This window comes from Tenrec ecaudatus, chromosome 14 (assembly GCF_050624435.1).
Source record: "Tenrec ecaudatus isolate mTenEca1 chromosome 14, mTenEca1.hap1, whole genome shotgun sequence".
Classification (NCBI taxonomy): Eukaryota; Metazoa; Chordata; class Mammalia; order Afrosoricida; family Tenrecidae; genus Tenrec; species Tenrec ecaudatus.
The window spans coordinates 101672856-101690036 of NC_134543.1; positions in this window are offsets into that span (position 1 = coordinate 101672856).

Sequence of the window (17181 nt, forward strand, 5' to 3'; positions counted from 1 at the left end):
TTTGTAAAAAGGACACGGAATCAGAAGCCCTCCAGAGATTCTGCAAGTGTATGAGTGCATGTGTGTGTGTGTGTGTGTGTGTGTGTTTAAAAAGGACATGAAATCAGACGCCTTCCAGAGATTCTGCAATGGTTTTCTGTGTGTGTGTCTGTGTGTGTGTGTAAAAAGACATGAAATCAGGTGCCTTGCAGAGATTCTGCAAGGGTGCGTGTATGTGTGTGTGTGTGCATGTGTGCGTGTGGAAAAAGGACAGGAAACCAGAAGCCTTTTACAGATTCTTCAAGAGTGTGTGTGAGTGTGTGTTTGTGCTTGTAAAAGGACTTTAATTCAGAAACCCTTCAGAGATTCTGCAACCGTGTGTGTGTATATGTGTATGTGTGTGTGTGTGTGTGTGTGTAAAAAGGCCATGAAGTCAGAAGCCCTCCAGAGATTCTGCAAGGGTATGACTGTGAGTGTGAGTGTGTGTGTGTGTGTTTCTGTGTGTGTGTATGAAAAGGACACGGTGTCAGAAGCCCTCAAGAGATTCTGGAAGGTTGTGTGTGAGTGTGAGTGAAAAGGACACGAAATCAGAAGCCCTGCGGGGATTCTGCAAGGGTGCGAGTGTTTTTGTGTGTGTGAGTAAAAAGGACACGAAGTCAGAAACCCTCTAGAGTTTCTGCAGGGGTATGAGAGTGAGTGTGTGTTTGTGTGTGTGTAAAAAGGCCATGAAGTCAGAATCCCTCCAGAGATTCTGCAAGGATATGAGTGTGAGTATGTGTGTGTGTGTGTGTGTGTGTGTGTGTTTATGAACAGGACACGGTGTCAGAAGCCCTCAAGAGATTCTGGAAGGTTGTGTGTGAGTGTGTTTAAAAAGGACACGAAGTCAGAAGCTCTCTAGAGATTCTGCAAGGGTCTGAGTGTGAGTGTGTGTGTAAAAAGGACATGTAGTCAGAAGCCCTACAGAGTTCTGCAAGTGTATGAGTGTGAGTTTGTGTGTGTGTAAAAAGGACACGGAGTCAGAAGACCTCCAGAGATTGTGCAAGGGTGTGTGTGTGTGTGAGTGTGTAAAAAGGAAAGGAAGTCCGAAGCCCTACAGATATTCTTCAAAGTTTGTGTGTCTGTGAGTGTTTAAAAAGACACAGAATCAGAAGCCCTCCAGAGATTCTTCAAGTGTCTGTGTGTGTAAAAAGGACACAAAGTGAGAATACCTCCAGAGATTCTGAAAGGGTGTGTGCATGTGTGCATGTGTGTGTATGTGTTTGAATGTGTAAAATGGAAAGGAAGTCAGAAGGCATGCACAGATTCTGCCAGGGTGTATTTGTGTGTGTAAAAAGGACAGGAATTCAGAATCCCTCTAGAGATTCTTCACGTGTGAGTGTGTGTGTGTGTATAAACAGGACACAAAGTCAGAAGACCTGAAGATATCCTGCAAGAGTGTGAGTGTTTGCAAAAAGGACACGGAATCAGGAGCCCTCCAGAGATTCTGCAAGTGTATGAGTGCATGTGTGTGTGTGTGTGTGTGTTTAAAAAGGACATGAAATCAGACGCCTTCCAGAGATTCTGCAATGGTTTTCTGTGTGTGTGTGTGTGTGTCTGTGTGTAAAAAGACATGAAATCAGGCGCCCTGCAGAGATTCAGCAAGGGTGCGTGTATGTGTGTGTGTGCAAGTGTGTGTGTGGAAAAAGGACAGGAAATCGGAAGCGTTTTACAGATTCTGCAAGAGTGTGTGTGTGTGTGTTTGTGCTTGTAAAAAGGACATTAATTCATAAACCCTCCAGAGATTCTGCAAGAGTGTGTGTGTATATGTATATGTGTGTGTGTGTGTTTGTGTGTGTGTGTGTAAAAAGGCCATGAAGTCAGAAGCCCTCCAGAGATTCTGCAAGGGTATGAGTGTGAGTGTGTGTGTGTGTGTTTCAGTGTGTGTGCATGAAAAGGACACGGTGTCAGAAACCCTCAAGTGATTCTGGAAGGTTGTGTGTGAGTCTGAGTGAAAAGGACACCAAGTCAGAAGCCCTCCGGGGATTCTGCAAGGGTTTGAGTGCATTTGTGTGTGTGACTAAAAAGGACACGAAGTCAGAAGCCCTCTAGAGTTTCTGTAGGGGTATGAGAGTGAGTGTGTGTTTGTTTGTGTGTAAAAAGGCCATGAAGTCAGAAGCCCTCCAGAGATTCTGCAAGGATATGAGTGTGAGTATGTGAGTGTGTGTGTGTGTGTATGAACAGGACACGGTGTCAGAAGCCCTCAAGGGATACTGGAAGGTTATGTGTGAGTGTGTTTAAAAAGGACACGAAGTCAGAACCTCACTAGAGAATCTGCAAGTGTCTGAGTGTGAGTGTGTGTGTAAAAAGGACATGTAGTCAGAAGCCCAACAGAGTTTCTGCAAGTGTATGAGTGTGAGTTTGTGTGTGTGTAAAAAGGACACGGAGTCAGAAGACCTCCAGAGATTGTGCAAGGGTGTGTGTGTGTGTGAGTGTGTAAAAAGGAAAGGAAGTCCGAAGCCCTACAGATATTCTTCAAAGTTTGTGTGTGCGTGTGTGTCTAAAAAGGACACAAAATCAGAAGCCCTCCAGAGATTCTGCAAGTGTCTGTGTGTGTAAAAAGGACAAAAAATGAGAATACCTCCAGAGATTCTTCAAGGGTGTGTGCATGTGTGTGTGTGTGTGTGAGTGTGTAAAATTGAAACGAAGTCAGAAGGCCTCCAGAGATTCTGCCAGGGTGTATTTGTTTGTGTAAAAAGGACAGGAACACAGAATCCCTCTAGAGATTCTTCAAGTGTGAGTGTGTGTGTGTATAAAAAGGACACAAAGTCAGAAGACCTGCAGATATTCTGCAAGAGTGTGAGTGTTTGCAAAAAGGACACGGAATCAGAAGCCCTCCAGAGATTCTGCAAGTGTATGAGTGCATGTGTGTGTGTGTGTGTTTAAAAAGGACATGAAATCAGTCGCCTTCCAGAGATTCTGGAATGGTTTTCTGTGTGTGTGTGTGTCTGTGTGTGTGTGTGTAAAAAGACATGAAATCAGGTGCCCTGCAGAGATTCTGCAAGGGTGCGTGTATGTGTGTGTGTGTGCATGTGTGCGTGTGGAAAAAGGACAGGAAACCAGATGCCTTTTACAGATTCTGCAAGAGTGTGTGTGTGTGTGTGTGTGTGCTTGTAAAAAGGACATTAATTTAGAAACCCTCCAGAGATTCTTCAACCGTGTGTGTATATGTGTATGTGTGTGTGTGTGTGTGTAAAAAGCCATGAAGTCAGAAGCCCTCCAGAGATTCTGCAAGGGTATGAGTGTGAGTGTGTGTGTGTGTGTTTCTGTGTGTGTGTATGAAAAGGACACGGGGTCAGAAGCCCTCAAGTGATTCTGGAAGGTTGTGTGTGAGTGTGAGTGAAAAGGACACGAAGTCAGAAGCCCTGTGGGGATTCTGCAAGGGTGCGAGTGTTTTTGTGTGTGTGACTAAAAAGGACACGAAGTCAGAAGCCCTCTAGAGTTTCTGCAGGGGTATGAGAGTGAGTGTGTGTTTGTGTGTGTGTAAAAAGGCCATGAATTCAGAAGCCCTCAGAGATTCTGCAAGGATATGAGTGTGAGTATGTGTGTATGAACAGGACACGGTGTCAGGAGCCCTCAAGAGATTCTGGAAGGTTGTGTGTGAGTGTGTTTAAAAAGGACACGAACTCAGAAGCTCTCTAGAGATTCTGCAAGGGTCTGAGTGTGAGCGTGTGTGTAAAAATGACATGTAATCAGAAGCCCTACAGAGTTTCTGCAAGTGAATGAGTGTGAGTTTGTGTGTGTGTGTGTGTGTAAAAAGGACACGAAGTCAGAGGACCTCCAGGGATTGTGCAAGGTTGTGTGTGTGTGTGTGAGTGTGTAAAAAGGAAAGGAAGTCAGAAGCCCTACAGTTATTCTTCATAGTTTGTGTGTGTTTGAATGTCTAAAAAGGACACAAAATCAGAAGCCCTCCAGAGATTCTGAAAGTGTCTGTGTGTGTAAAACGGACACAAAATGAGAATACCTCCAGATATTCTGCAAGGGTGTGTGCATGTGTGCATGTGTGTGTGTGTGAGTGTGTAAAATGTAAACGAAGTCAGAAGGCCTCCAGAGATTCTGCCAGGGTGTATTTGTGTGTGGAAAAAGGACAGGAACTCAGAATCCCTCCAGAGATTCTTCAAGTGTGAGTGTGGTCTGTGTGTATAAAAAGGACACAAAATCAGAAGACCTGCAGATATTCTGCAAGAGTGTGAGTGTTTGTGTGTGTGTGTAAAAAGGACACGGAATCAGAAGCCCTCCAGAGATTCTGTAAGTGTATGAGTGTGTTTGTGTGTGTGTTTAAAAAGGACATGAAATCAGACGCCCTTCAGAGATTCTGCAAGGGTGCGTGTATGTGTGTGTTTGTGTGTGGGTGTGTGTGTGTTTGCTTGTAAAAGGACATTAATTCAGAAACCATCCAGAGATTCTGCAACAGTGTTTCTGTATGTGTGTGTGTGTGTAAAAATGACACGAAGTCAGAAGCTCTCTAGAGATTCTACCATGGGGTGTGTGTGTGTGTGTTTGTATAAAAAGTACATGAATTTCGAAGCCCACTAGGGACTCTGCAAGAGTCTGAGTGTGAGTGTGTGTGTGTGTGTAAAAAGGCCATTAAGTCAGAAGCCCTCCAGAGATTCTGCAAGGGTATGAGTGTGTGTGTGTGTGTGTGTGTATGAAAAGGACACGGTGTCAGAAGCCCTCAAGAGATTCTGGAAGGTTGTGTGTGAGTGTGACGGAAAAGGACTTGAAGTCAGAAGGCCTCCGGGGATTCTGCACGGGTGTGAGTGTTTTTGTGTGTGTGACTAAAAAGGACACGAAGTCAGAAGCCCTCTAGAGTTTCTGCAGGGGTATGAGAGTGAGTTTGTGTTTGTGTGTGTGTAAAAAGTAAACGAAGTCAGTTGCCCTTCAGAGATACTGCAATGATTTTCTTTGTGTGTGTGTAAAAAGGACACGACATCAGAAGCCTTTCAGAGATTGTACAAGGGCATGAGTGTGGGTTTGCGTGTGTGAGTGTGTAAAACGGACAAAGTCAGAAGCCCTCCAGAGATTCTGCAATGGTTTTCTGTGTGTATGTGTGTTTAAAAAGGACATGATGTCAGAAGACCTCTAGGGATTCTGCCATGGTGTGTGTGTGTTTTTGTAAAAAGGACACGAAGTCAGAAGCTCTCTAGAGATCCTGCAAGGGTCTGAGTGTGAGTGTGTGTGTAAAAAGGACATGTATTCAGAAGCCCTACAGAGTTTCTGCAAGTGAATGAGTGTGAGTTTGTGTGTGTGTAAAAAGGACACGGAGTCAGAAGACCTCCAGAGATTGTGCAAGGGTGTGTGTGTGTGTGTAAAAAGTAAAGGAAGTCCGAAGCCCTACAGATATTTTTCAAAGTTTGTGTGTGTGTGAGTGTCTAAAAAGGACACAAAATCAGAAGCCCTCCAGTGATTCTGCAAGTGTCTGTGTGTGTAAAACGGACACAAAGTGAGAATACCTCCAGAGATTCTGCAAGGGTGTGTGCATGTGTGCATGTGTGTTTGTGAGTGTGTAAAATGGAAACGAAGTCAGAAGGACTCCAGAGACTCTGCCAGGGTGTATTTGTGTGTGTAAAAAGGACAGGAACTCAGAATCCCTCCAGAGATTCTTCAAGTGTGAGTGTGTGTGTGTATAAAAAGGACACAAAGTCAGAAGACCTGCAGATATTCTGCAAGAGTGTGAGTGTTTGTGTGTGTGTGTAAAAAGGACACGGAATCAGAAGCCCTCCAGAGATTCTGCAAGTGTATGAGTGTGTTTGTGTGTGTGTTTAAAAAGGACATGAAATCAGACGCCCTTCAGAGATTCTGCAAGGGTGCGTGTATGTGTGTGTGTGTGTGTGTGTGTGTGTGTTTGCTTGTAAAAAGACATTAATTCAGAAACCATCCAGAGATTCTGCAACGGTGTTTCCGTATGTGTTTGTGTTTGTGTGTGTGTGTGTGTGTGTGAAAAGGACACGAAGTCAGAAGCTCTCTAGAGATTCTACCATGGTGTGTGTGTTTGTATAAAAAGTACATGAATTTGGAAGCCCACTAGGGACTCTGCAAGAGTCTTAGTGTGAGTGTGTGTGTGTGTAAAAAGGCCATGAAGTCAGAAGTCCTCCAAAGATTCTGCAAGGGTATGAGTGTGAGTGTGTGTGTGTGTGTATGAAAAGGACACGGTGTCAGAAGCCCTCAAGAGATTCTGGAAGTTTGTGTGTGAGTGTGAGTGAAAAGGACACGAAGTCAGAAAGCCTCCGGGGATTCTGCACGGGTGTGAGTGTTTTTGTGTGTGTGACTAAAAAGGACACGAAGTCAGAAGCCCTCTAGAGTTTCTGCAGGGGTATGAGGGTGAGTGTGTGTTTGTGTGTATGTAAAAAGTAAACGAAGTCAGTTGCCCTCCAGAGATACTGCAAGGGTGTGTGTGTGTGTGTGTGTAAAAAGGACACGACATCAGAAGCCCTTCAGAGATTGTACAAGGGCATGAGTGTGGGTTTGCGTGTGTGAGTGTGTAAAACGGACAAAGTCAGAAGCCCTCCAGAGATTCTGCAAGGGTATGAGTGCTTGTGTGTGTGTTTAAAAAGGGCATGATATCAGACGCCCTTCCGAGATTCTGCCAGCGTGCGTGTATGTGTGTGTGTGTGTGTGTGTGTGTGTGTGTGTGTGTGTGTGTTTGCTTGTAAAAAGACATTAATTCAGAAACCATCCAGAGATTCTGCAACGGTGTTTGTGTATGTGCGTGTGTGTGTGTAAAAAGGACACGAAGTCAGAAGCCCTTTAGAGATTCTACCATGGTGTGTGTGTGTTTGTATAAAAAGTACATGAATTTCGAAGCCCACTAGGGACTCAGCAAGAGTCTGAGTGTGAGTGTGTGTGTAAAAAAGACATGTAGTCAGAAGCCCTACAGAGTTTCTGCAAATGAATGAGTGTGAGTTTGTGTGTGTGTAAAAAGGACACGGAGTCAGAAGACCTCCAGAGATTGTGCAAGGGTGTGTGCATGTGTGCATGTGTGTGTATGTGTTTGAATGTGTAAAATTGAAACGAAGTCAGAAGGCCTCCAGAGATTCTGCCAGGGTGTATTTGTGTGTGTAAAAAGGACAGGAATTCAGAATCCCTCTAAAGATTCTTCACGTGTGAGTGTGTGTGTGTGTGTATAAAAAGGACACAAAGTCAGAAGACCTGCAGATATTCTGCAAGAGTGTGAGTGTTTGCAAAAAGGACACGGAATCAGAAGCCCTCCAGAGATTCTGCAAGTGTATGAGTGCATGTGTGTGTGTGTTTAAAAAGGACATGAAATCAGACGCCTTCCAGAGATTCTGAAAGGTTTTCTGTGTGTGTGAGTGTCTGTGTGTAAAAAGACATGAAATGAGGCGCCCTGCAGAAATTCAGCAAGGGTGCGTGTATGTGTGTGTGTGTGCATGTGTGTGTGTGTGGAAAAAGGACAGGAAACCAGAGTGTTTTACAGATTCTGCAAGAGTGTGTGTTTGTGTGTTTGTGCTTGTAAAAAGGACATTAATTCATAAACCCTCCAGATTCTGCAACCGTTTTTGTGTATATGTGTATGTGTGTGTGTGTGTGTGTGTGTGTGTGTGTAAAAAGGCCATGAAGTCAGAAGCCCTCCAGAGATTCTGCAAGGGTATGAGTGTGAGTGTGTGTGTGTGTGTTTCTGTGTGTGTGTATGAAAAGGACACGGTGTCAGAAGTCCTCAAGAGATTCTGGAAGGTTGTGTGTGAGTGTGAGTGAAAAGGACACGATGTCAGAAGCCCTCCGGGGATTCTGCAAGGGTGCGAGTGTTTTTGTGTGTGTGAATAAAAAGGAGACGAAGTCAGAAGCCCTCTAGAGTTTCTGCAGAGGTATGAGAGTGAGTGTGTGTTTGTGTGTGTGTTAAAAGGCCATGAAGTCAGAAGCCCTCCAGAGATTCTGCAAGGATATGAGTGTGAGTATGTGTGTGTGTGTGTGTGTGTGTGTGTATGAACAGGACACGGTGTCAGAAGCCCTCAAGAGATTCTGGAAGGTTGTGTGTGAGTGTGTTTAACAAGGACACGAAGTCAGAACCTCTCTAGAGAATCTGCAAGTGTCTGAGTGTGAGTGTGTGTGTAAAAAGGACATGTAGTCAGAAGCCCAACAGAGTTTCTGCAAGTGTATGAGTGTGAGTTTGTGTGTGTGTAAAAAGGACACGGAGTCAGAAGACCTCCAGAGATTGTGCAAGTGTGTGTGTGTTTGTGTGTAAGTGTGTAAAAAGGAAAGGAAGTCCGAAGCCCTACAGATATTCCTCAAAGTTTGTGTGTGCGTGATTGTCTAAAAAGGACACAAAATCAGAAGCCCTCCAGCGATTCTGCAAGCGTCTGTGTGTGTAAAAAGGACAAAAAATGAGAATACCTCCAGAGATTTTTCAAGGGTGTGTGCATGTGTGTGTGTGAGTGTGTAAAATTGAAACGAAGTCAGAAGGCCTCCAGAGATTCTGCCAGGGTGTATTTGTGTGTGTAAAAAGGACAGGAACTCAGAATCGCTCTAGAGATTCTTCAAGTGTGAGTGTGTGTGTGTATAAAAAGGACACAAAGTCAGAAGACCTGCAGATATTCTGCAAGAGTGTGAGTGTTTGCAAAAGGACAGGGAATCAGAAGCCCTCCAGAGATTCTGCAAGTGTATGAGTGCATGTGTGTGTGTGTGTTTAAAAAGGACATGAAATCAGACGCCTTCCAGAGATTCTGCAATGGTTTTCTGTGTGTGTGTGTGTCTGTGTGTGTTTGTAAAAAGACATGAAATCAGGTGCCCTGCAGAGATTCTGCAAGGGTGCGTGTATGTGTGTGTGTGTGCATGTGTGCGTGTGGAAAAAGGACAGGAAACCAGATGCCTTTTACAGATTCTGCAAGAGTGTGTGTGTGTGTGTTTGTGCTTGTAAAAAGGACATTAATTTAGAAACCCTCCAGAGATTCTGCAACCGTGTGTGTGTATATGTGTATGTGTGTGTGTGTGTAAAAAGGCCATGAAGTCAGAAGCCCTCCAGAGATTCTGCAAGGGTATGAGTGTGAGTGTGTGTGTGTGTTTCTGTGTGTGTGTATGAAAAGGACACGGTGTCAGAAGCCCTCAAGTGATTCTGGAAGGTTGTGTGTGAGTGTGAGTGAAAAGGACACGAAGTCAGAAGCCCTGCGGGGATTCTGCAAGGGTGCGAGTGTTTTTGTGTGTGTTTCTAAAAAGGACACGAAGTCAGAAGCCCTCTAGAGTTTCTGCAGGGGTATGAGAGTGAGTGTGTGTTTGTGTGTGTGTAAAAAGGACACAAAATCAGAAGCCCTCCAGAGATTCTTCAAGTGTCTGTGTGTGTAAAAAGGACACAAAGTGAGAATACCTCCAGAGATTCTGCAAGGGTGTGTGCATGTGTGCATGTGTGTGTGTGAGTGTGTAAAATGGAAATGAAGTCAGAAGGCCTCCAGAGATTCTGCCAGGGTGTATTTGTGTGTGTAAAAAGGACAGGAACTCAGAATCCCTCCAGAGATTCTTCAAGTGTGAGTGTGTGTCTGTGTGTATAAAAAGGACACAAAGTCAGAAGACCTGCAGATATTCTGCAAGGGTCTGGGTGTTTGTGTGTGTGTGTAAAAAGGACACAGAATCAGAAGCCCTCCAGAGATTCTGCAAGTGTATGAGTGTGTGTGTGTGTGTGTGTGTGTGTGTGTTTAAAAAGGACATGAAATCAGACGCCCTTCAGAGATTTTGCTAGGGTGCGTGTATGTGTGTGTGTGTGTATGTTTGCTTGTAAAAAGACATTAATTCAGAAACCATCCAGAGATTCTGCAACGGTGTTTCTGTATGTGTGTGTGTGTGTGTGTGTGTGTGTGTGTAAAAATGACACGAAGTCAGAAGCTCTCTAGAGATTCTACCATGGTGTGTGTGTGTGTGTATAAAAAGTAAATGAATTTCGAAGCCCACTAGTGACTCTGCAAGAGTCTGAGTGTGAGTGTGTGTGTGTGTGTGTAAAAAGGCCATGAACTCAGAAGCCCTCCAGAGATTCTGCAAGGGTATGAGTGTGTGTGTGTGTGTGTGTGTGTGTGTATGAAAAGGACACGGTGTCAGAAGCCCTCAAGAGATTCTGGAAGGTTGTGTGTGAGTGTGAGTGAAAAGGACACGACGTCAGAAGGCCTCCCGGGATTCTGCACTGGTGTGAGTGTTTTTTTGTGTGTGACTAAAAAGGACACGAATTCAGAAGCCCTCTAGAGTTTCTGCAGGGGTATGAGATTGAGTGTGTGTTTGTGTGTGTGTAAAATGTAAACGAAGTCAGTTGCCCTTCAGAGATACTGCAAGGGTGTGTGTGTGTGTGTAAAAAGGACACGACATCAGAAGCCTTTCAGAGATTGTACAAGGGCATGAGTGTGGGTTTGCATGTGTGAGTGTGTAAAACGAACAAAGTCAGAAGCCCTCCAGAGATTCTGCAATGGTTTTCTGTGTGTGTGTGTGTGTTTAAAAAGAACATGATATCAGAAGACCTCTAGGGATTCTGCCATGGTGTGTGTGTGTTTTTGTAAAAAGGACACGAAGTCAGAAGCTCTCTAGAGATTCTGCAAGGGTCTGAGTGTGAGTGTAAGAAGGACATGTATTCAGAAGCCCTACAGAGTTTCTGCAAGTGAATGAGTGTGAGTTTGTGTATGTTTGTGTGTAAAAAGGACAGAAATTCAGACGACCTCCAGAGATTGTGCAAGAGTGTGTGTGTGTGTGTGAGTGTGTAAAAAGGAAAGGAAGTCCGAAGCCCTACAGATATTCTTCAAAGTTTGTGTGTGCGTGAGTGTCTAAAAAGGACACAAAATCAGAAGCCCTCCAGAGATTCTGCAAGTGTCTGTGTGTGTAAAAAGGACGCAAAATGAGAATACCTCCTGAGATTCTGCAAGGGTGTGTGCATGTGTGTGTGTGTGTGTGTGTGTTTGTGTGTAAAATGGAAACGAAGTCAGAAGGCCTCCAGAGATTCTGCCAGGGTGTATTTGTGTGTGTAAAAAGGACAGGAACTCAGAATCCCTCCAGAGAGTCTTCAAGTGTGAGTGTGTGTGTGTGTATAAAAAGGACACAAAGTCAAAAGACCAGCAGATATTCTGCAAGAGTGTGAGTGTTTGTGTGTGCGTGTAAAAAGGACACGGAATCAGAAGCCCTCCAGACATTTTTCAAGTGTATGAGTGCGTGTGTGTGTGTGTTTAAAAAGGAAAAGAAATCAGACGCCCTTCAGAGATTCTGCAAGGGTGCGTGTATGTGTGTGTGTGTGTTTGCTTGTAAAAAGATATTAATTCAGAAACCATCCAGAGATTCTGCAATGGTGTTTGTGTATGTGTGTGTGTGTGTGTGTGTAAAAAGGACACGAAGTCAGAAGCTCTCTAGAGATTCTACCATGGTGTGTGTGTGTGTGTTTTTGTATAAAAAGTACATGAATTTGGAAGCCCACTAGGGACTCTGCAAGAGTCTGTGTGTGAGTGTGTGTGTGTAAAAAAGCCATGAAGTCAGAAGCCCTCCAGAGATTCTGCAAGGTTATGAGTGTGAGTGTGTGTGTGTATGAAAAGGACACGGTGTCAGAAGCCCTCAAGAGATTCAGGAAGGTTGTGTGTGAGTGTGTTTAAAAAGGACACGAAGTCAGAACCTCTCTAGAGAATCTGCAAGTGTCTGAGTGTGAGTGTGTGTGTAAAAAAGACATGTAGTCAGAAGCCCTACAGAGCTTCTGCAAGTGTGTGAGTGTGAGTTTGTGTGTGTGTAAAAAGGACACGGAGTCAGAAGATCTCCAGAGATTGTGCAAGGGTGTGTGTGTGTGTGAGTGTGTAAAAAGGAAAGGAAATCCGAAGCCCTACAGATATTCTTCAAAGTTTGTGTGTGCGTTAGTGTATAAAAAGGACTCAAAATCAGAATCCCTCCAGAGATTCTTCAAGTGTCTGTGTGTGTAAAAAGGACACAAAGTGAGAATACCTCCAGAGATTCTGCAAGGGTGTGTGCATGTGTGCATGTGTGTGTATGTGTTTGAATGTGTAAAATTGAAACGAAGTCAGATGGCCTCCAGAGATTCTGCCAGGGTGTATTTGTGTGTGTAAAAAGGACAGGAACTCAGAATCGCTCTAGAGATTCTTCAAGTGTGAGTGTGTGTGTGTATAAAAAGGACACAATGTCAGAAGACCTGCAGATATTCTGCAAGAGTGTGAGTGTTTGCAAAAGGACAGGGAATCAGAAGCCCTCCAGAGATTCTGCAAGTGTATGAGTGCATGTGTGTGTGTGTGTTTAAAAAGGACATGAAATCAGACGCCTTCCAGAGATTCTGCAATGGTTTTCTGTGTGTGTGTGTGTCTGTGTGTGTGTGTAAAAAGACATGAAATCAGGTGCCCTGCAGAGATTCTGCAAGGGTGCGTGTATGTGTGTGTGTGTGCATGTGTGCGTGTGGAAAAAGGACAGGAAACCAGATGCCTTTTACAGATTCTGCAAGTGTGTGTGTGTGTGTGTGTTTGTGCTTGTAAAAAGGACATTAATTTAGAAACCCTCCAGAGATTCTGCAACCGTGTGTGTGTATATGTGTATGTGTGTGTGTGTGTAAAAAGGCCATGAAGTCAGAAGCCCTCCAGAGATTCTGCAAGGGTATGAGTGTGAGTGTGTGTGTGTGTTTCTGTGTGTGTGTATGAAAAGGACACGGTGTCAGAAGCCCTCAAGTGATTCTAGAAGGTTGTGTGTGAGTGTGAGTGAAAAGGACACGAAGTCAGAAGCCCTGCGGGGATTCTGCAAGGGTGCGAGTGTTTTTGTGTGTGTTTCTAAAAAGGACACGAAGTCAGAAGCCCTCTAGAGTTTCTGCAGGGGTATGAGAGTGAGTGTGTGTTTGTGTGTGTGTAAAAAGGCCATGAAGTCAGAAGCCCTCAGAGATTCTGCAAGGATATGAGTGTGAGTATGTGTGTGTGTGTGTGTGTCTGTGTGTATGAACAGGACACGGTGTCAGAAGCCCTCAAGAGATTCTGGAAGGTTGTGTGTGAGTGTGTTTAAAAAGGACACGAACTCAGAAGCTCTCTAGAGATTCTGCAAGGGTCTGAGTGTGAGCGTGTGTGTAAAAAGGACATGTAATCAGAAGCCCTACAGAGTTTCTGCAAGTGTATGAGTGTGAGTTTGTGTGTGTGTGTGTAAAAAGGACACGAAGTCAGAGGACCTCCAGGGATTGTGCAAGGTTGTGTGTGTGTGAGTGTGTAAAAAGGAAAGGAAGTCAGAAGCCCTACAGTTATTCTTCAAAGTTTGTGTGTGTGTGAGTGTCTAAAAAGGACACAAAATCAGAAGCCCTCCAGAGATTCTGCAAGTGTCTGTGTGTGTAAAACGGACACAAAGTGAGAATACCTCCAGATATTCTGCAAGGGTGTGTGCATGTGTGCATGTGTGTGTGTGTAAAATGCAAACGAAGTCAGAAGGCCTCCAGAGATTCTGCCAGGGTGTATTTGTGTGTGTAAAAAGGACAGGAACTCAGAATCCCTCCAGAGATTCTTCAAGTGTGAGTGTGTGTCTGTGTGTATAAAAAGGACACAAAATCAGAAGACCTGCAGATATTCTGCAAGAGTGTGAGTGTTTGTGTGTGTGTGTAAAAAGGACACGGAATCAGAAGCCCTCCAGAGATTCTGTAAGTGTATGAGTGTGTTTGTGTGTGTGTTTAAAAAGGACATGAAATCAGACGCCCTTCAGAGATTCTGCAAGGGTGCGTGTATGTGTGTGTTTGTGTGTGGGTGTGTGTGTGTTTGCTTGTAAAAGGACATTAATTCAGAAACCATCCAGAGATTCTGCAACAGTGTTTCTGTATGTGTGTGTGTGTGTAAAAAGGACACGAAGTCAGAAGCTCTCTAGAGATTCTACCATGGGGTGTGTGTGTGTGTTTGTATAAAAAGTACATGAATTTCGAAGCCCACTAGGGACTCTGCAAGAGTCTTAGTGTGAGTGTGTGTGTGTGTCAAAAGGCCATGAAGTCAGAAGTCCTCCAGAGATTCTGCAAGGGTATGAGTGTGAGTGTGTGTGTGTGTGTGTGTGTATGAAAAGGACACGGTGTCAGAAGCCCTCAAGAGATTCTGGAAGGTTGTGTGTGAGTGTGACGGAAAAGGACTTGAAGTCAGAAGGCCTCCGGGGATTCTGCACGGGTGTGAGTGTTTTTGTGTGTGTGACTAAAAAGGACACGAAGTCAGAAGCCCTCTAGAGTTTCTGCAGGGGTATGAGAGTGAGTTTGTGTTTGTGTGTGTGTAAAAAGTAAACGAAGTCAGTTGCCCTTCAGAGATACTGCAATGATTTTCTTTGTGTGTGTGTAAAAAGGACACGACATCAGAAGCCTTTCAGAGATTGTACAAGGGCATGAGTGTGGGTTTGCGTGTGTGAGTGTGTAAAACGGACAAAGTCAGAAGCCCTCCAGAGATTCTGCAATGGTTTTCTGTGTGTATGTGTGTTTAAAAAGGACATGATGTCAGAAGACCTCTAGGGATTCTGCCATGGTGCGTGTGTGTTTTTGTAAAAAGGACACGAAGTCAGAAACTCTCTAGAGATCCAGCAAGGGTCTGAGTGTGAGTGTGTGTGTAAAAAGACATGTATTCAGAAGCCCTACAAAGTTTCTGCAAGTGAATGAGTGTGAGTTTGTGTGTGTGTAAAAAGGACACGGAGTCAGAAGACCTCCAGAGATTGTGCAAGGGTGTGTGTGTGTGTGTGTAAAAAGTAAAGGAAGTCCGAAGCCCTACAGATATTTTTCAAAGTTTGTGTGTGTGTGAGTGTCTAAAAAGGACACAAAATCAGAAGCCCTCCAGTGATTCTGCAAGTGTCTGTGTGTGTAAAACGGACACAAAGTGAGAATACCTCCAGAGATTCTGCAAGGGTGTGTGCATGTGTGTTTGTGAGTGTGTAAAATGGAAACGAAGTCAGAAGGCCTCCAGAAACTCTGCCAGGGTGTATTTGTGTGTGTAAAAAGGACAGGAACTCAGAATCCCTCCAGAGATTCTTCAAGTGTGAGTGTGTGTGTGTATAAAAAGGACACAAAGTCAGAAGACCTGCAGATATTCTGCAAGAGTGTGAGTGTTTGTGTGTGTGTGTAAAAAGGACACGGAATCAGAAGCCCTCCAGAGATTCTGCAAGTGTATGAGTGTGTGTGTTTGTGTGTGTGTGTGTGTGTGTGTTTAAAAAGGACATGAAATCAGACGCCCTTCAGAGATTCTGCAAGGGTGCGTGTATGTGTGTGTGTGTGTGTGTGTGTGTGTTTGCTTGTAAAAAGACATTAATTCAGAAACCATCCAGAGATTCTGCAACGGTGTTTCCGTACGTGTTTGTGTGTGTGTGTGTGTGTATGTGTGAAAAGGACACGAAGTCAGAAGCTCTCTAGAGATTCTACCATGGTGTGTGTGTTTGTATAAAAAGTACATGAATTTCGAAGTCCACTAGGGACTCTGCAAGAGTCTTAGTGTGAGTGTGTGTGTGTGTCAAAAGGCCATGAAGTCAGAAGTCCTCCAGAGATTCTGCAAGGGTATGAGTGTGAGTGTGTGTGTGTGTATGAAAAGGACACGGTGTCAGAAGCCCTCAAGAGATTCTGGAAGTTTGTGTGTGAGTGTGAGTGAAAAGGACACGAAGTCAGAAAGCCTCCGGGGATTCTGCACGGGTGTGAGTGTTTTTGTGTGTGTGACTAAAAAGGACACAAGTCAGAAGCCCTCTAGAGTTTCTGCAGGGGTATGAGAGTGACGGTGTGTTTGTGTGTATGTAAAAAGTAAACGATGTCAGTTGCCCTCCAGAGATACTGCAAGCGTGTGTGTGTGTAAAAAGGACACGACATCAGAAGCCCTTCAGAGATTGTACAAGGGCATGAGTGTGGGTTTGCGTGTGTGAGTGTGTAAAACGGACAAAGTCAGAAGCCCTCCAGAGATTCTGCAAGGGTATGAGTGCTTGTGTGTGTGTTTAAAAAGGACATGATATCAGACGCCCTTCAGAGATTCTGCCAGCGTGCGTGTATGTGTGTGTGTGTGTGTGTGTGTGTGTGTTTGCTTGTAAAAAGACATTAATTCAGAAACCATCCAGAGATTCTGCAACGGTGTTTGTGTATGTGCGTATGTGTGTGTAAAAAAGACACGAAGTCAGAAGCCCTTTAGAGATTCTACCATGGTGTGTGTGTGTGTGTGTTTGTATAAAAAGTACATGAATTTCGAAGCCCACTAGGGACTCAGCAAGAGTCTGAGTGTGAGTGTGTGTGTAAAAAAGACATGTAGTCAGAAGCCCTACAGAGTTTCTGCAAATGAATGAGTGTGAGTTTGTGTGTGTGTAAAAAGGACACGAAGTCAGAGGACCTCCAGGGATTGTGCAAGGTTGTGTGTGTGTGTGTAAGTGTGTAAAAAGGAAAGGAAGTCAGAAGCCCTACAGTTATTCTTCAAAGTTTGTGTGTGTTTGAGTGTCTAAAAAGGACACAAAATCAGAAGCCCTCCAGAGATTCTGCAAGTGTCTGTGTGTGTAAAACGGACACAAAGTGAGAATACCTCCAGAGATTCTGCAAGGGTGTGTGCATGTGTGCATGTGTGTGTGTGAGTGTGTAAAATGGAAACGAAGTCAGAAGGCCTCCAGAGATTCTGCCAGGGTGTATTTGTGTGTGTAAAAAGGACAGGAACTCAGAATCCCTCCAGAGATTCTTCAAGTGTGAGTGTGTGTCTGTGTGTATAAAAAGGACACAAAATCAGAAGACCTGCAGATATTCTGCAAGAGTGTGAGTGTTTGTGTGTGTGTGTAAAAAGGACACGGAATCAGAAGCCCTCCAGAGATTCTGTAAGTGTATGAGTGTGTTTGTGTGTGTGTTTAAAAAGGACATGAAATCAGACGCCCTTCAGAGATTCTGCAAGGGTGCGTGTATGTGTGTGTTTGTGTGTGGGTGTGGGTGTGTTTGCTTGTAAAAGGACATTAATTCAGAAACCATCCAGAGATTCTGCAACAGTGTTTCTGTATGTGTGTGTGTGTGTGTAAAAAGGACACGAAGTCAGAAGCTCTCTAGAGATTCTACCATGGGGTGTGTGTGTGTGTTTGTATAAAAAGTACATGAATTTCGAAGCCCACTAGGGACTCTGCAAGAGTCTGAGTGTGTGTGTGTGTGTAAAAAGGCCATTAAGTCAGAAGCCCTCCAGAGATTCTGCAAGGGTATGAGTGTGTGTGTGTGTGTGTGTGTGTGTGTATGAAAAGGACACGGTGTCAGAAGCCCTCAAGAGATTCTGGAAG